We start from the raw sequence: 17,778 nt of genomic DNA, 5'->3' as shown, positions 1-17,778 counted from the left end.
AAAAACTACCACAAACCAAGCCAGCTGAGGTGCATCTAAAAACCAAAAGCACACAGTCAAAAATCCAAGTCAACGAAGACACACAGATGGCCAATCTCCAGCATAAAATACACATTTATTAAAAGTTGTTGAGCGCTTTTGCAGACTGTGCTGCTTCATCAGAGTACAATATTCAATTCGCAAACCTAATAAGCTTTATACAAAACTACAAGCCATTAATTAATCACATGACCTTATAAGTCCCCACCCTTAAGCAGATATTCACTCATTTGAGCATTTTCTACATATGAATATATAAGTAAATATACATAACATATATATAAAAATGTGTATAAAAATATATATAAAAATATCACAAATATATACACATAGGAAAACACCAGAATTCTAAAAACACCAAATAACCTATATATCTAACCATAAGGTACTCAGATGTTGGGCCAGTTGGCTTATATCTGTCAACATCTACTAAGTGGTCTGGATTTTAATTTGGGCTTAATAGGTATACATTCATTTAACCCATGACCATAGTCCCCTCTCAACCTAATAACCCATACTGATAATTATGTACATGACAAAGGGTTACCATTATAATTTATAATCAAGTTATCACCACTAATAAAACTGGAAGTTTATGAAGCTAGTATTCTGAACATTTTGGGAAACTCAAATGAATATAAAAAAGTAACTGTCTTTGATATACAGAAATCATATCGCTTCATCAATTCATTTCTTTATGAAGCATTAATGTCGGATGACATTAGTAACGAAATATATAATTTCTGTTTAGTAGAAAGTCCTAAAATAGGGGTCTTTTTTGGAATACCAAAAACGCATAAAAAACTAATTAACCCCCCATTTCGGCCCATAGTTTCTGCCCCTCATTCTATCCTCGAAGGAATTTCTTTAGTTTTGGATGCTAGCATGGGGCCATTAATATCTAAATGTGATTCCTATGTTAAGGACTCCTGGCACTTTTTAGATAAATTGAGAATTTTTCAGGAGAAAGGAACCTTTGACCCCAAGAAACATATAATTTTCACATTGGATGTGGTGTCTTTATACACCTGTATACCTCATGGTGAGGGAGTAGAAGCTGTACGAAGTTACTTAACAAATAAAACTGTTTTTTCCAATAACACAATCTCAACAATTTGTGGTTTTATGGAACTAGTATTAGAAAATAATTATTTTTTATTTAAAAATCAATATTTCCAACAGATACGAGGGGTAGCCATGGGCTCCCCGGCTGCACCAGCCTATGCAAACACAGTAATGGCGTGGTGGGAAACAGAACATCTGTCTCGGTTATGTAACATATACAAAATATTATTTTATTCAAGATTTATAGATGATTTAATTTTCATAATAGAAGGAAACAGCAATACAGTAAATGAATTTTACAAAGAAGTTAACACAACATCAAATTATTTGAAATTTACCAAAGGTGACATAGGCTTAAATGTTAATTTTTTAGATGTATGTTTTTGGTGGGATATAAAAGAAAATAGGTTTCATAGTAAGATTTTTCGAAAACAGACGTTTACAAACAGTTATTTACACTTTCAGAGTAACCACCCAAAACACACCATCAGAAATATTCCTAGGGGTCAGTACATAAGAGCTTGTCGGATGACCAGTAAATTAAGTGATTTAATACAAGAATTTCATTTTATTTTATCTTTATTTGTAAATAGAGGATATGAAGAGAATTTAGTGATGGACATAGGTAATGAGATTTTTAATAAACATCATACAAACTACCTAGCTATTTTAAATAAGCAACCTACAGATATAACTAACAAAGTGGAATCTACCCCTAAAAACCCTGGATTAGTTTGTTCTTTGGCCATGAACAGTGAAGTTAAGTGCATTAAGGCAGCTCTGGAAAAGAATTGGAGAATTATACAGGGAAATAGTGAGATTCTTAAAGTTGTAGGAAGCAAACCAAATTTTGTTTTCCGTAATGATCAAAATATAAAAAAATTATTAGAACAGGACAACACTTTTACAAAAGATAACAATATTGTCAAGAGAGGTATGTTTTGTTGTTATAAGTGTAAAGTTTGTAGATATATATCCACAGGTCCATACATTTCTGTAATCACAAGTGATAGAACTTTGGAAGTTCCAGGGTATATTTCTTGCAACACTACTGGTGTAGTGTATATTGCTCTGTGTACGGTCTGCCCGGCATTTTATGTTGGCATGACCACTAGGAGTTTGGCAACACGTATTAAGGAACATTTATATTATATTAAAACAAAAGACCCCAAAAGTGTATTATTTAAACACTCAACTGTTTGTACTAATTTTAAGAAATTTGTTTTCACTGTAGTAGAAGTCTGCCAAAAAGATCTAAGGGTAGGTGATTTTAAAAACCACCTTGAACAAAAAGACACCTTATGGCAGATTAAACTTAAAGCAGACCATCCACCTGGTCTAAACGAAACTATTAACATAAAATGTTTTTTGAAACACAGAAGATTATGTATTGATAAACAACATGAATTGTCATTGTCTATCTTTTAAAACTATGAGTTTTAAAATATACTAGATATTTTTAATTAACAATTAATTATTCAATTGAGAATTGATTAGAAGGTGTATATAAAGGTGTGTTTTCATATGTATTATGTATTCTGAGGAAGTCAGTCGATGAAAGCGGTGATTAAAGGTTTTATACGCTATTTCTTGTGAAGCATCTGAATTTTATTCATCTGAGCCATCATTTTCTGCCATTTGTTGTTTATCCGACTAATAAAACTGGTTGATTTTACTACATTACAAACATTAGTATAGTCAATATCTTCTTTTCTTACTGTTAAAGTACTGTCCCATGTCCCAAAGTACATGTAATGCAGTAACATCAGTATTACAACGTGGGTTAAAATATATTCCTACATCTTTGTCACGATTATATGTCTGTAAAATTGAATTGTTTAAGCTGTCTAGGAAATTACATTTGCTAGATTATTTTGAAAATAGTAAGATTTTGTCTGAGGATGCCCCCTCCTTTGACACAGATGGAGAGGATGGGGATTTTTTTTCTCATGTAATTCATCACTGGATTCATATGATGATGTTAATGCCTACTGTCTTTCAGATACTTCTAAGGTACATAGTAATTTCATTCTCCTTTTTGTTAACAATGCCATTCAAGAGTTTTCGTCTATGGTAAATTATGCTTTTGAGGTTAGTCTGAACATTTTTAAAAAATAAAAGACTAAAGTATGCTATAATTTGACCAAGGCTGAATGAAATGCACTGCAATGTCTAAGTACTAGGAGGGATATTGTTATTAAGCCCTCAGACAATGGTAAAAAAATAGTTGTGTTGCACTATATGGAATATTTCAATATGTGTATGGATCAACTTTCTGACAGTAATGTATATTGTGTGGCTAATGAACATGAATATTATGCAGGGGTTCAGGCACCTAGGCAGCAAAACATTTCCCTGTGGTACATTTGGCTGGGGACACATGGCTGAAGTGGCATTCAGCTGCAGAGAAATATGGCTGTTTGCAAATTCCCTGTGGGCAAAGAGAAACACACACTGCCATGTTCACAGCTTTAATAACCAAATGCATGGAGGCAGAATAAGTAATGAGGGTTGTGCTCAGTGTAAAATACATATTTATGTAACTACAACATGTAGAACTGTGCTGCAGCATGGAGAACATCCTGCAGGCTACTGTAGTCACATTTATGCTCTAGCATGCATTTTAGGTAATGTTCCCTAGACACTGTGAAAGGGGTAGTGGTCCACACACACAGATTATAAAGGCACTACCCATTGCGCACTGCATTTTTACTGCCACTGACATTCCCTCTGGCCAGCCCGCTGCTGATGCCTGCCATATTGCCTGCTGTCTCATGTTCCCTTGGGGACCATGGACATTGTTTTCCCCCTGTGCATTTGGTTATTGAAGTTGTGGGCATGGCAGCACATTCTTCTCTTTGCCCATAGGGAATTTGCAAACAGCCATATTTCTTTGCAGCTGACTGTCACTTCAGCCATGTGTCCCCAGTCAAATAGATCACAGGGACATGTCTCGCTGCCTAGGCGCCTGAACCCATTATGCAGCTATAGACAGCTTTAAAGATTTGTTACATAAGGGTTACAGACTTGGCTATTTTTCCAAGCAAGATGTGGAGGTTAAATTTAAAGTGAAAGGCAGTTGTTTGGCAAAATTTTACTACCTACCAAAAATCCATAAGAAATTTTTTCCTCCTCCTGGAAGGCCAATTGTGGCAGCTGAGAATTATTTTTTACACAATATGGGTCTATTTCTTCATACTTATTTGCTTAGGTATTTTATTAGTTTAGACTCTTATATAAGAGTTTCTTTTCATTTTCTAAAAAATATTGAGTCCATCACTTGTTAAGAAGGCTTTTTTTGGCTGGGTCTTGATGTTAAGAGCCTTTATACAAGTATTACACATCAGGTGGGACTTGAAACTCTTAGGTTTTTCCTAGGCACTAGCCCGGTTAGCACCTTTATTATAGAATTGTTACATTTTACCTTGACCCATAACTTTTTTGAATATAACAACTGCATCTATCAGCAGATGCAAGGAACATAAATGGGTGCATCTTTTGCACCCATATATGTTAACTTGATAAAGAGTTTATTTGAGTTAGAGTTTCTTTATAAGTTAGTGTTTTTTAATAAGTATGTTGTTCTTTATAATAGATTTATTGATGATTTAATTTTTTTTATGTAAGGGTGGTGCATGGCTAGTGGACTCTTTTGTAGCTTCTCTTCAGGAAAAACGTTTTGGTCTACAATTTGATGGTGTACAAAAAGGCATTTCTGTATTTTTATTTAGATTTGCAATTAAATATTGTAGATAATATGATTATTACAAAGAGTCACAAAAAATTGACGATGGTACTCATGTTTTAGATAGTAACAGCTGCCACCCCCCATATTTTAAAGGCTTTGCCTTGTATTGAGTTGCTCAGAATAAATAGGCTGTGTAATAACATTCAGTCTCTCAAGGAAGAGATTTAAACAAAGGGGATATAGCAATGAATTAATTATTAATTCTTTGAATAAATTGTTGTGCTTGAGAAGGGATACCACTAGTGTGGTTGATATTCCAGATGATATGAAGTCTGTGAATAGATATAGGAGTTATGCAGGGAATACCAGTGACAAAAAGATATATTTTGTCACTTCATATAATATTTACAGTGCTGAATTAGTAAAAATCTTAAAATATTATTGGCCATTCTTACATAAGGGGAAGTCTGGGGTTAAGAATTTACCTGACTCTTTTACTGTCTCCTATAAGAGAGCCAGAAATATAAAAGACATGGTTGTTCATAATTTGTTTTCTATGCCTACTGAACTTTTAACTATTCCTCTACAAAATTCTGGTACATTTCCCTGTGGTAAATGCTCTATTTGTATTCATGTGGTCAGGACTTTTGATAAAATAAACAGTATTTCTTTTCACCCTAGGGCTATTTTCTCCTGTGTGTCCAAGGGAGTAGTTTACTGTCTTTCATGCCCTTGTGGTTTCATCTATATAGGAGAAACCAAAAGAAGGTTTAAAATCAAGAGTACAAGAGCATGTTAGAGACATTAAGAATTACAAGCAGTACATTTCGTGTCTTGTACCAGTTTGAAAGCATGCATTTTAAAACAAGTTCTGGTTAAGGATGATGTTGCACTTAAAAATAAACGGTTATATAAAGAAGCAGTCTGTATTTTAAAGTTTGGCACTTTGATGCCTCATGGTTTAAACAAAGAACTTGAGTGGAAGGCTTTTTTGCATTAAGTGTTTAATTGTTTTATCTAATTGATTAGTGATGTGATATGTGTTAGTTAAATAGCTTGTGCTACTGTGATGTTAACTCTGTGAAAGGCTTGTTAGCCAAGGAGCTGGAGTATTAAACATTTTTGGATTTTATGCTTCTGCAGTTGGTGTTTTTTGCTTCTTCTGTGTTTTTTTTATATACTCACTTTGACAGAGTGCATTCATTGTAGGCAGCAGACAGTAAAAAACATTATAAAAAAGCAAAGTTAACTAAAAAGTTGTGACAACAAATGATCCCTAGTTTCTTCTTTTGTCAGTTGTATTATAACTGTTGATCTGATGCTATCAATCTTCATTTATCCTTTACCTTTGGGACACGGTTCAGATCCTTGGAACCGGGTCGGCCATTACAAAGCTCGTGCCTGCCAAAAACTCTCAAGCTAAGACTCTACCCTCAGTACCCCCTCCATATTACCCCAGATCTCATTTGCCGCTCTTGTTGCAAGATGTCAGCCATTTTCTCTCGCAGCTAAGTAAAATTTTCTTGTGTTTTGATAGTTTAATCTTTTTTCTAAACTTTATATATATATATATATATATATATCTTCTACCCACTTTCTTGTCGAGTGAGTGTATTTTCCCTACCAGATGATATTCTGTCTCTACCATCGTTGATAGTACCTCTCCCTCTCTTTCTCTACCTTCTTAGGTAGCGGTCTCCTACCATTGTTGGTAAGATCTCTCCCACCCTTTCTCTACCTCTTTAGGTAACCTTAACTTACCATTGTTGGTATTTTTTTTCTTTTCCTTCTGTCTGTTTTTTTGTGTGTGTGTGTGTGTGTGTGTGTGTGTGTGTGTGTGTGTGTGTGTGCTTGCCACCTGTTGACCCCCAGTTTTTTTTTTGGTGTCTGTCAACACAGCTGAGAAATCTAAATGCATTACAGGCTTTAAACAGTGCCATGATTGCAGATGGAAAATGCCCAACACCAATGGGCATTCTTCCTGTCTATATTGTATAGGCCCAGCTCATCTCCATCAGGACTGTACTATCTTCCAAGCCTTCAGCAACCAGGCCTTGATTGAATGCAGAAATAAATTAATATTAAAAGGGCCAATTAAGTCCTGTTTCAAGAAGGCTTCATCCAAGGTCGACATATCGCCCTCTAAATCTGATATTGAAACCAAGAAAAATCACTCAGTGCCAACGTCTCCTTTGGTACTGGTGGCAAAAAACATTAAGCCTTCTGCTGCCACCATTTCAATGGAATCAAAGGCTAAGGCTCTGAAACTTTAGGAACAGATATCCTTGGCACCATCTTCTATGGCACCACAAACCTTGGTGATGGTCTCTTCGGTACCGACATCTTCAGTTTTCCGGTCATACTGACCTCTCCTGCTACACTTCCACAGACATTGGAATCTCTATAGGTGCTGGAATCAGGCATAATTTTGACACCCAGAACAAGGTATTCACCCTCCACTGACCCCTTTGTGAGGCAGATTCTGAGTCCTTTTCTTGAAAGACCACAATCCCCCTCAGGTTTATCTTTCCATTCCTCCAGGAGTCTTATCAAAGTTGATATTGTGAAGTTAGTGGATCAGTTCCTAGTGGCCAGGAGTCTTTCTGTCTCCTCCCAGACCCCTCTGCCCTCTGGACATGGGGTGTTTTCTGCCAGGACTCCACCAAATCTTGCTCCTCTTACCTCTTCGGAGGGCTTAGAGCTTCCCACTCTGATCCCTCTGGTTCCAACTGCTCTGCTGCTGACAGCCTTTTCCCCTTTGGTTCCAGGATCTACCCTGACTTCTTTGGTTCCTTCAGAACCGATGGACTCCCTGGGCCATAGCTCCACTGTCGGGTCCAAGAGTCTTGGATTGCCTCCAGTTTTTTATTCAGAGTCGTCCTTGAGTCTTGAAACCTCAGCAGATGTGGGTTCTTCCTTGGCTCCTGCTATGGAGGTGGGTCTCTTGAAGCAGGGTGTGACCTCAGTTCCAAGGCTGTCCTTCTTGGTTCCAGGCTCCCATCCTTCTTCTGGGGGCCTGCCTTCCAGGTAATGTAGAGGGCATTGGCCTCTGCAGGTTTTCAGCTGGCCCCTTGTGTGACAGAGTTGTATCCCAAGGCTCCTTCTTTCCCAAAGCTGCTACCAACCTCCACGTCCAGACAGTGGGCACCTAGGCTGCAAGATCTCCCTGCACAGGGCCCCTCTTCTTCTGAGTCCTTCTCAGAGATTCCCACTGAGGAGCCATCCCGGAAAAAGATGTGTAAGAGGAAACAGTTAGATTCCCCTAAGGAATTGGTCACAGAAGACATGGAGTTGGATGATGGGAAGGGTTCCACCTGGTCAGCCCCTGAAGACATCTCCTTCAGAGACATTCTAGAGATTCAGAAGCAGAGGGGTAACTGGAAGCCCAAAGACCTTATCACTGAGGAGTCAGTGTACTTGCAAGCCTTTGGTGCTCACCAATCTACTTCTTGGGTGACCCCTCCCACTAATAATCTTATTAAATTGATGAGTCCCTATTAATAACTTGAACTTTTTAAAATTCGAACGTCATATGGTCGACACCATATGATCAAACTTTAAAAAGTTCGAAGGTGAAAAGCAATGGCTCTGTATGGTGCAGAATGGGAAAATTTCCCTTTTCTGCACTGAAGTGCGATCTTGGAGTTGGTATATTTAAGTAGCGGGGTTATGTGGGGGGTGCAGGGGGGGCTTGTCCCCCCTGCTCGGAACGTTGAGGTAATTTTTTTATTATATTTTCGATGTTTCAAACGTCGCTCATATGTTGTCGAACATATGAGGTTCGAAGTTTTGAAACTTCAGATATATAATATAGACCCAAACTGACTGCGCAGCAGGCTTGGAGGACTCCTGATTCTGCACAGCCAATTCTCCAGAGACCTGACAAAATACTATCTGCTCCAGAGGACAACCAGCATTGGGCAAAAGGGTTAGCAGTAGATGCTATGGTGGTGGCGGTGGCCACTAAAAAGGAACTAGCTGAAGAGAGTTCCCCTGTTCATTCCCTGAGAGTCCAGGGTAATGGGCAGATTCAGAAAGCAGGTATACACTTCATCGCCTTCTCGTTAAGGCCTCTGAATTTTATGGCACACTTCACAAGACATCAGAGGAATCTGATTAAGGAGTTATCAGATACCCTAGCAGGAGCAGTGTCTGAGGAGGTCCAGGATAAAGTGGCCTCCTAGCTAGCCACCCTGGAGTCTATTTCCAACTGGTCCATGAGGCTCATTATGCATGCAGCTGAAGGGGTGACCAGGGCAGCCAGTTTAGGTGTTGCCATAAGGCACCACACCTGGATACGCTTGTGTGAGTTTGCAGAGCCATTCAAGTCTTCCTTTGTCAATGCTTCCTTTGACAGATCTTCTTTATTCAGCCCCAAAGTCAAAGAAACTTTAGCCAGGTGTGAAAAGAATGGAAAGACTCTATCTGCAGTGGCATATGTTTTTCTGCTCTCCAACAGTCCTACTCTAGGAATCAGAGGAGCAGGAAGATGTGGTTCAGAAAATCCCAAGGGCCTTTTCAGGACACACATGGTGGAAGCTCCCCTCAGGGTAGAGGGGGAAGCTCTAATGGAAGATGCAGACCCCGAGGCAGAGGTGGCCAGCAAAATCAGGGTTCCAGAGATTCTTTTTCTGGACAGTCATATCAGTGCTCCTGAAAGAGCGCCCAATTGCTTACCTCTGGAAGCAGTTGGTGGAAGATTTTCACTGCACTGAAGAGCCTGGCGACAAACAACTTCAGATGCTTGGGTGCAGAGGATCATTGCCAGAGGTTACCATATTCCCTTCACTCTTTTTCCGAGATCAAAACAAAGCCTCTCCAATGTTCCACCCAATCAGAGGGACCAAGCAGCCTTAGAGATTCTAAAGCTGCTAGAAAAAAAGAGTCATCCAAGAAGTCCCACCAGACCAGAAAGGATCCTTATTTTACTCAAGGTTCTTTTTGGTGCCAAAAAGACAGGGAACTTGAGATCAACATTAGAGCTCAGCCTTTTGAACACGTTTGTTAAGTAGCAAAAGTCTGGATGGTCATAGTTCAGTCTATACTTCCCTTTCTAGAGGAAAACGACTGGATGTGCTCTACAGACCTTCAGGACGTGTATTACCACATAAAAATGGACAAATTCTCCAGAAGGTTCCTCCACTTTTGGCTAGAAGCTAGTCATTTTCAGTTCAGGGTGCTGCCCTTTGGTCTCACCATAGCCCTTAGGGTGTTCACTAAATGTCTGGCAGCAGTAACAGTTCACTTGAGACTGCATGGTTTCCAGCTGTTTCCTTATCTAGATGGCTGGCTCATAACCACTCCCACCAGGTATCTACTGCTTCAAGCAACAGATTTCATCCTACACCTGTTTTCCCATCTGGGCACTACTGTGAATCACTCAAAATCTCAGCTAAGTCCCATTCAGGATCTAGAGTTCATAGGCGCTCATCTGAATACCATATCTTGTGTAGCTTCCCTTCCTCTTCACAGGCTACAGAGGATAAAATCCCACCTACATGCCATTCTTTCCAATGACAAGGCTCCTATACTTCTAGTCCTCCAAGCTTAGGGTGCATGGCAGAGACCATTACCTTAGTTCCACTAGTAGGATTTCACATGCAGTTGCTACAACGGCTTCTAGCATCCCAATGGTCCATCCTTACCCATCCAATGACATACTCAATTCTTAGCAATTGCTGCAAGAAAGACTTATCCTGGTGGATGGAATCTGGGGGAATTCTTTTAGGCCGTCCCTTTGTCCCTCCTCAACCCAAGGCCATAGTGACCACGGATGCCTCCCAGATGGGGTAGGGGGGCATTATCTAGGAAGAACAATCCATGGCACTTAGTCCCCGATAGAAGCCAACCTGCATGTCAGTGTTCCGGAATTAAGGGCAGTGCTCCTAGTGTTGCAAGCGTTTCATCTGTCCTCCCTCTAGGAACGATTGTAATTCAGACAACATGTTGGTGGTCTGGTACATCAACAAACAGGGAGGAACCAAATCTTATACCCTGTGTCGAGCGAGAAGCTCACAGAGTGTGGCAATGGGCGATATCCTCCAACCGCTTTCTAATAGCAATGCACATCTCAGGGAGCTCAAACTTAATAGTAGACAGACTGATCAGTTGCATTCTCCTGCCTCACAAGTGGTCTCTCAATCCCAGAGTGGTGAAGGAGATTTTCCATTGCTGGGGCCAGCCTTGGTGCAACCTCTTTGCATCACCTCAAAACAACACATGCAGCAGCTATTTTGCCCTAATTCCCCCTCAGGGGGAGTCCCTAAAAGATGCTCTCCTTCATGATTGGCCCTCAGGTCTACTCTATGCCTTCCCCCTTCCCTCTGATTCCTCTCTTCTTAAAGAAAGCCAGCAGGTTGAGAGGCAAAGTGATCCTCATTGTGCCCTTCTGGCCTCGACAAGTCTGGTTCCCCTTTCTGTGGCCTCATCTAATTCACTGTCCATGGATTCTGGACCCAGTTCCAGATTATTTGTCTGACTTACAGGGACTGGTGCATCCCAATCTTCAGAACCTTACACTTGCAGCTTGGCTCCTCCAATTCCGTTAGTCACCAGGCAGAATAATTTATCTTCCCCAGACCAAAAAATTTTACTCACTTCCCACAGACCTTCCACCAGGAAACTCTACCTAAGCAAGTGGAAAAGATTTTCTATTGGGGTGTACGATAATGGTCTTAACCCTTTTTCTACACCGGTTGAAAAGGTTTTGGGAGTTTTTAGCTATGCTTTTTGGTCAAGGAGCTTCTGCTTCCACGATTAAGGTCCAACTAGCTACTATTTCTAATTTCCACAACGGCTTTGAAGACCATTCACTAATTTCCCATAGACTATGTAAAGTGTTCATGAAAGGGGCTTTGTGATTAAAACCACCATTTAAAGACCCTCTAGCTCCCTGGGATCTGACCTTGGTCTTGTAGTCTTTGGTGTTTCCTCCATTTGAACTGCCAGTGAAATATCACTTAAAGTTTCTCTCATGGAAAACTATTTTTATGATAGACACTACCTCTGCCAGAAGAATTTCTGAGATACAAGCATTATCTTCAAAACCTCCATATTTGTTTTTTCATAAGGATAGGGTTTTACTAAGAACCAATCCATCCTCCCTAAGGTGGTCTCAAAATCTAATATTAATCAAACTATTGCCTTACCTGTTTTCTTTCCCAGTTTTTCCAACAAAGATGAATATTGCTTACATTTGTTGGACGTTCACAGACAATTACGTTTCTATCTCAGCAGGACTAAAGAATCTACAAAACTGGACCAGTTATTTGTGTCTTTCTCCGGTCCATCTCTGGGAAAATCTGTTTCAAAAGTTACCGTGTCAAAATGGCTAACAGACTATTACTTTCATATACAATAAAAAGAATCTCAAGTTACCAGTGGCAGTGAGAGCTCACTCCACTAGATCAATAGTAACGTCTGCGGTTTTCCATTTCAAGGCTTCCATGGATGAAATATGCACAGAACAACCTAGGCCACTCCGCATACCTTTATCATTCATTACAAATTGGATCTGGTCTCCAGGGGAAGAGCATCCTTTGGCTCTACGGTTCTCAGGAATATCCTTCCATAAGGCCACCTAGGATTTAAAGTACCTGGGGACTCTGTCCCAAAGGTAATGGATAAATGAAGATTGACAACATCAGATAAAGAAGTTATGTACTCAACATAATGTTCCATCTGTGTTGTCAGTCTTCATTTATTCTTTGCATCCACCCTCCTTTCCCCTCCTATAGACATTCGGGAGGATCGGACACTTGTCCTGGTAACTTTATCAGGTTTGACCTTGGACATGGCCTCTTCAATTCTGTTTACAAATTCCTTTGTCTTTCTGTGTAGCCGCAAACTCGATCTGAGGTAATATGGAGAACATACCAACCCCCACGCAAGTACGGTAAGGTGTCAGGTCCAAAAAACTGCAATAACTTAACTCCACAGGCCAGCACACAATTAAGATCTCGTTGAAAATTAATATTTAATCAAAATAAGGAGAAATTCCCTCCAAAATAGAAGCACATAAAAACATCAGTTCCAAACACCGACAGGTATAAAAAGCATACCGGTTTCAGCCCATAGCCTTCATCAGTGCTAACTAAATGTGCTCCCAAGTTGCAAATATATATATAAAAGCTCCACAGCTGCATCAGCAATGTCATCGGTTAATTATAAATGCTCATTAACACCAGGGGAAAACAAAGCCCCTAGTTTGATTATCCACATACGTTCCTTGTAATTTAAAAGGGAATGCAAACCCTCATGCTGCATCAAAAATCACAATCAACCACCAGGCAGACCCATAGTGTCAGGTAGGGGTTCTTTAACAGAACCCCTTTTGGCCTTTTTGACTAAATATTTAAAACCTCTTCTGGTACATGTAATGTTCTCATATACAAGACATTACCCAGTTCCTTAATATAATAGCAGAAATGCAGATTGAGAAAGGTTGGTTGCTATGCACATTGGATGTCTGTGCATTATACACCAATATTCTACATTGGGCGGGATTTTAGCTCTGGATTTTTGGCTTACATGGACGTCTTTGTATGATCCTGGGTTCAACACTTTTTGTTATGCCTCATGGAGCATGTGCTGACTGAAAATGTTTTTTATTTTGATAATTCATGCTATTTGCAACTAAAAGAAACTGTGATGGGAGCATCTTTTGCTCCCATCTATGCCGGCTTATTCATGGGAATATATTGAGCATCATTTGATATATGATGCCAGTCACATCATCTTCCTTGGCTCTATGGACATTTGGCATTGTTACTTGGAGGATTGTTGGCGGTTTAGTGTTCTGATGTTATATATCTACATGAATCTGTAGAATACTTGAATGAAAATAAGTGGGGTATTAAATATACTGTTAATTATCATCTAAAAGTTATTACTTTTTTGGATGTTAAAGTGAATGTGTTGGATGATGGAACTTTGAGAAGTACAGTTTACAGGAAACAGCCTCAAATGAATACCCTTCTTCATGCCACCAGCTGTCATCCCCAGCATAATATTAATAATATTCCTAAGTCTCAGTTTTTGAGACTTAAAAGAATTTGTTCATCGGCGGCTGATTATGAGATAGAGGCTAAAGATATGGCACAGAAGTTTTATAATAGGGGTTTCTCCAGTAGGAGTCTTCAACAGGCTGTATCTTCTGTACAACAAGTTCATAGACAACAAGTATTTAAATATCGAGCTAAAGATCAGACACAAGTTAATTATGGACTTTGGAACAAATACCGGGTTTTTGCAGAACATCATATATCAACATTGGGACATATTACACATGTATGATAGGGTAAAGGATTTATTACCAGGCAAATGCAGGTTTTCCTATAGGAAAGGGAAAAGTATGAATGGTTGGTTCAATCATTATAAGAAAGGGATTAAAGGTGTACAAACTGATACACAGATGAGATTAGATGGGAGCAAATTAATGGGCTGCCATCCCTGTGAACACTGCAGTTTTTGTAAGTTTGTCCCTAAACAGAATTCTTTTACCTCCCCAATTATTCTAAAGTTTTTGATATCCTGGTTTATGGAAATTGCAGCAGTGATTGGGTGGTTTATATTTCTATGTGTACAGCATTTTATGTAGTGTAAACATCACGCCCCTTTAAATTAAGAATATCTCAGCATTTAAGTGCCATTAGATGTGCTAGAAACACTAATGCCTTATATAAACATAGTTTAAAACACACCACTGCTAAATTTTCCTTCACTATTATTGACAGAATTCAAAAGCAATATATGCAGCAGGAGGGTTTGCATTCCCTTTTAAATTACAAGGAACATATGTGGGAAACTAGGAGCTTTGTTTTTCCCTGGTGTTAATGAGCAATTATAATTAACCAATGACATTGCTGATGTAGCTATGGAGCTTTTATATATATATGTTTGTAACTTGGGAGCACATTTAGTTAGCATTGATGAAGGCTATGGGCTGAAACCGGTATGCTTTTTATACCTGTTGGTGTTTGGAACTGATGTTTTTTATGTGCTTCTATTTTGGATAGACTTTCTCATTATTTTGATTAAATATTAATTTTCAATGAAAGCTTAATTGTGTGATGGCATGTGGAGTTGAGGTGATATGGAGGGGGGTATTGTGGGTAAAGTCTTAGCTTGAGAGTTTTTGGCTGGTGTGAGCTATGTAACGTCCGAGATGGTTCTGAGGATCAGAACCGTGTCCCAAAGGTAAAGGATAAATTAAGATTGACAACACAGATGGACCATTATGGTGAGTATGACACTTCTTTTTTTACAAAATGTACAATTGTTAACACCTTGGTCGAATGCTTACTGTATGTTAACTAATGTAAGAAAAAGGTCAACATTTTACATTATGTCACACTCTAAAATCACCTTTTGGTAAAGTGGAAAATCCATTCGACTAAAGAAAGTTGTAAAGTTGTGGTACTGACAGAATAAATTATATGAAGATGCATTTAGATATGCACACTTCTGGAAAGCACTCTTTATGAATAATTTACAACTGCTGTGAACTCTTATACAGGTTTTGAGAAGCACCTAGGAGATTTTATAACTGAGTGTCAGGCAAATAATGCTTATATATCCAAGCAACTTAATTTCAAAATTCACTGTATGGTGGAACAAAAACATTTTAGACTATATACAGAGTTACTGCCATCTGTCATTTTATTACCCATGGCCTGTCATTGTCCACAACATATGTAGAATATAAAGAAGCAGAAAGGATTCAGATATCAGCCTTAGAACAAGTCTGGTCCTGTATGAATGCAAAAAGCACTAATGCATTTGTTAGGTTTTTCACTTGTATACGTGGGAGTAGTGTTTTCATTCAAATGCAGTAAAATCTATGTTAAACAACATGCTTCAATAATCCTAGGAAAAATAAAGGATGGAAAAAACTGCCTTCAGTAATCAGCATGTAACCTAGGGTTTGAGCAGGAGCGGACTATGCAACATGCCTTTATGGGCGGTGACAGTTCCCCTCAGAGCATGGTCAGAGAATGCAGGATGCTTTTCTTCTGCCTGATGAAGATGGAGTGCTTTTTCCTACTCTGCAAGATGCCTGATAAAGATACAATATTTTCTCCTGCAGCATATCTGGTAAAGATGGACTCCTTTCTCCTGCAGCACACTCAGTGAAGGTGGGATACTTCCTCTTGCAGCACACCTGATGAAGGTGAGATCCTTCCTCCCGCAGCATACTTGATGGAGCTATGTTCCTTCTTCTTACAGTATACCTGATAAGGTGGAATCCTTCCTAAAGCAGCATGTTTCATGAAGTTGCAATCTTTCTTTAAGCAACATGTTTGATAAAAGTGGGATCCTTCTTTGAGCAGCATATCTGGAGAAAATGAGTTCCTTCCTTCAGTGATATGTCCAGTGTAGGTGGGATCTTTCCTCTGGCAGCATGCCTGATGAAGATAGGATCTTTCCTCTTGCAGCATACCTGATGAAAGTGGAATCTTTCTGCAGAATAACTGAAGGTGATATCCTTCTTCCTCCAGGATGCTTGGTGAAATAAGATCCTTCCTCCTGCAGCAAATATGGTAAGGCCAGGATGCTTACTCCTATAGCACACTTGTTAAGACAGAAGGATGGATGTTTCTTCCCATGGTATGTCTAGAGAGAAAGGAATGATTTCTCCTGCAACATATACAATGAGGGAAGACTGTTTTCCTCTTGTATTATACCCGACAAAGGAGGGATATTTTTAGTAGCAGCCCTGCTTTCTCCTGTAGTAAACCTGAGAGAGAGCATGATTCTGTTTCCTGCAGAAAGTCTGATAAGGTAGTGTTGCTTCCTCCTTTAACATGCCTAGTTCCTGCTGCAAAACTCCTACCAGCTGTAAGGTGCTTATTTATGCAGTATGCATACTGAGAGGGATGCTTCCTTTGGCTCGTACCTCTCAACTGTGCAGATTTTCGCCTCATAATTTTGGTCTGTTCCTCATAAAATTTGTGGTTTTCTGGCAAATCACTGAGGACTGAACTTACTAAATAATGAAAGACATTTGAGTTTCAGACCTCATATCTTTCAGAAAAGCAAGCTAACATAAATCTTGTTATTTTAGCAACTTTTAAGTTTATAAGAGCAATATATAAAATCTGTCCATATTTTTGGGCCTTTATCCTCCCATTAATTTAGGCTTTCTGGATATTTCTTGCACTAAGAAGTTGAAGATACATTTCTGCTGCATACATAGGTTCACAGGTAAGTACTAGGCTAGCTGCCCTTGATGGCCATTTTAAGCCTAACAAGCTACCCTTTTGTCCTCAAAATAACCTATCCTATTTGGTTACAGATTGGCCTTACCCATCCCATGGTCAATAATTATATATTACCCCTAATGATAATAACTGGGATCATAACATAGATAATTTGAGGGGACCCATGCATGGGAAAAAGCAATTAGGAGCTGCATCTGTCCATTAGTAGTACAGGGGCAGTCCTGGGGTAAATTTTCTGTTTCCCATTCATATATCAAGTTACACTTGAAAATGGGCAGGGATGAATTCTGTTTTATGTGTATGGTTTGTCTGTTCCATAGCAGCGGTATCCTCTGTGAAATGCATCTATACCTCCAAACCTATCTTTTGACATTACAGAAGAGGTTTAGATCCCTAGACCGAGTATTTCTGATGCCATTTGATTTGCTGATGTGCAGAAAATCCATCAGTAATGGGTTGGATGTGATGATTCTCATGATGTGAGAATACTTTCTCTGTTACTGTATCATGGTGGGGAGGAATGTTCCTAACTGAAGCATGCTTGACAAGGCAAGATACTGTATCCTGTAGCATGTTGTTGTTGTGTCTTTTGGCTTTTCCCGGTTACGGGTCGCCACAGCGGAACTCCGGTCCGCTAATGAATGGCAGTTAATTTTTACGTGCTGAGTTGCCGGCCCTAATGCACAACCTTCAACTAAGGTACGCCCATTCACGCATGTCTCCACAGTAGACGCTCTAGCTGAGAATCGAACGGGACAACATCTT

The sequence above is a fragment of the Protopterus annectens genome, chromosome 7.part0 (genome assembly GCF_019279795.1).
Source record: "Protopterus annectens isolate FY-2018-M chromosome 7.part0, PAN1.0, whole genome shotgun sequence".
Taxonomy (NCBI): Eukaryota; Metazoa; Chordata; order Ceratodontiformes; family Protopteridae; genus Protopterus; species Protopterus annectens.
Note: the sequence above shows the minus strand (reverse complement) of the source record.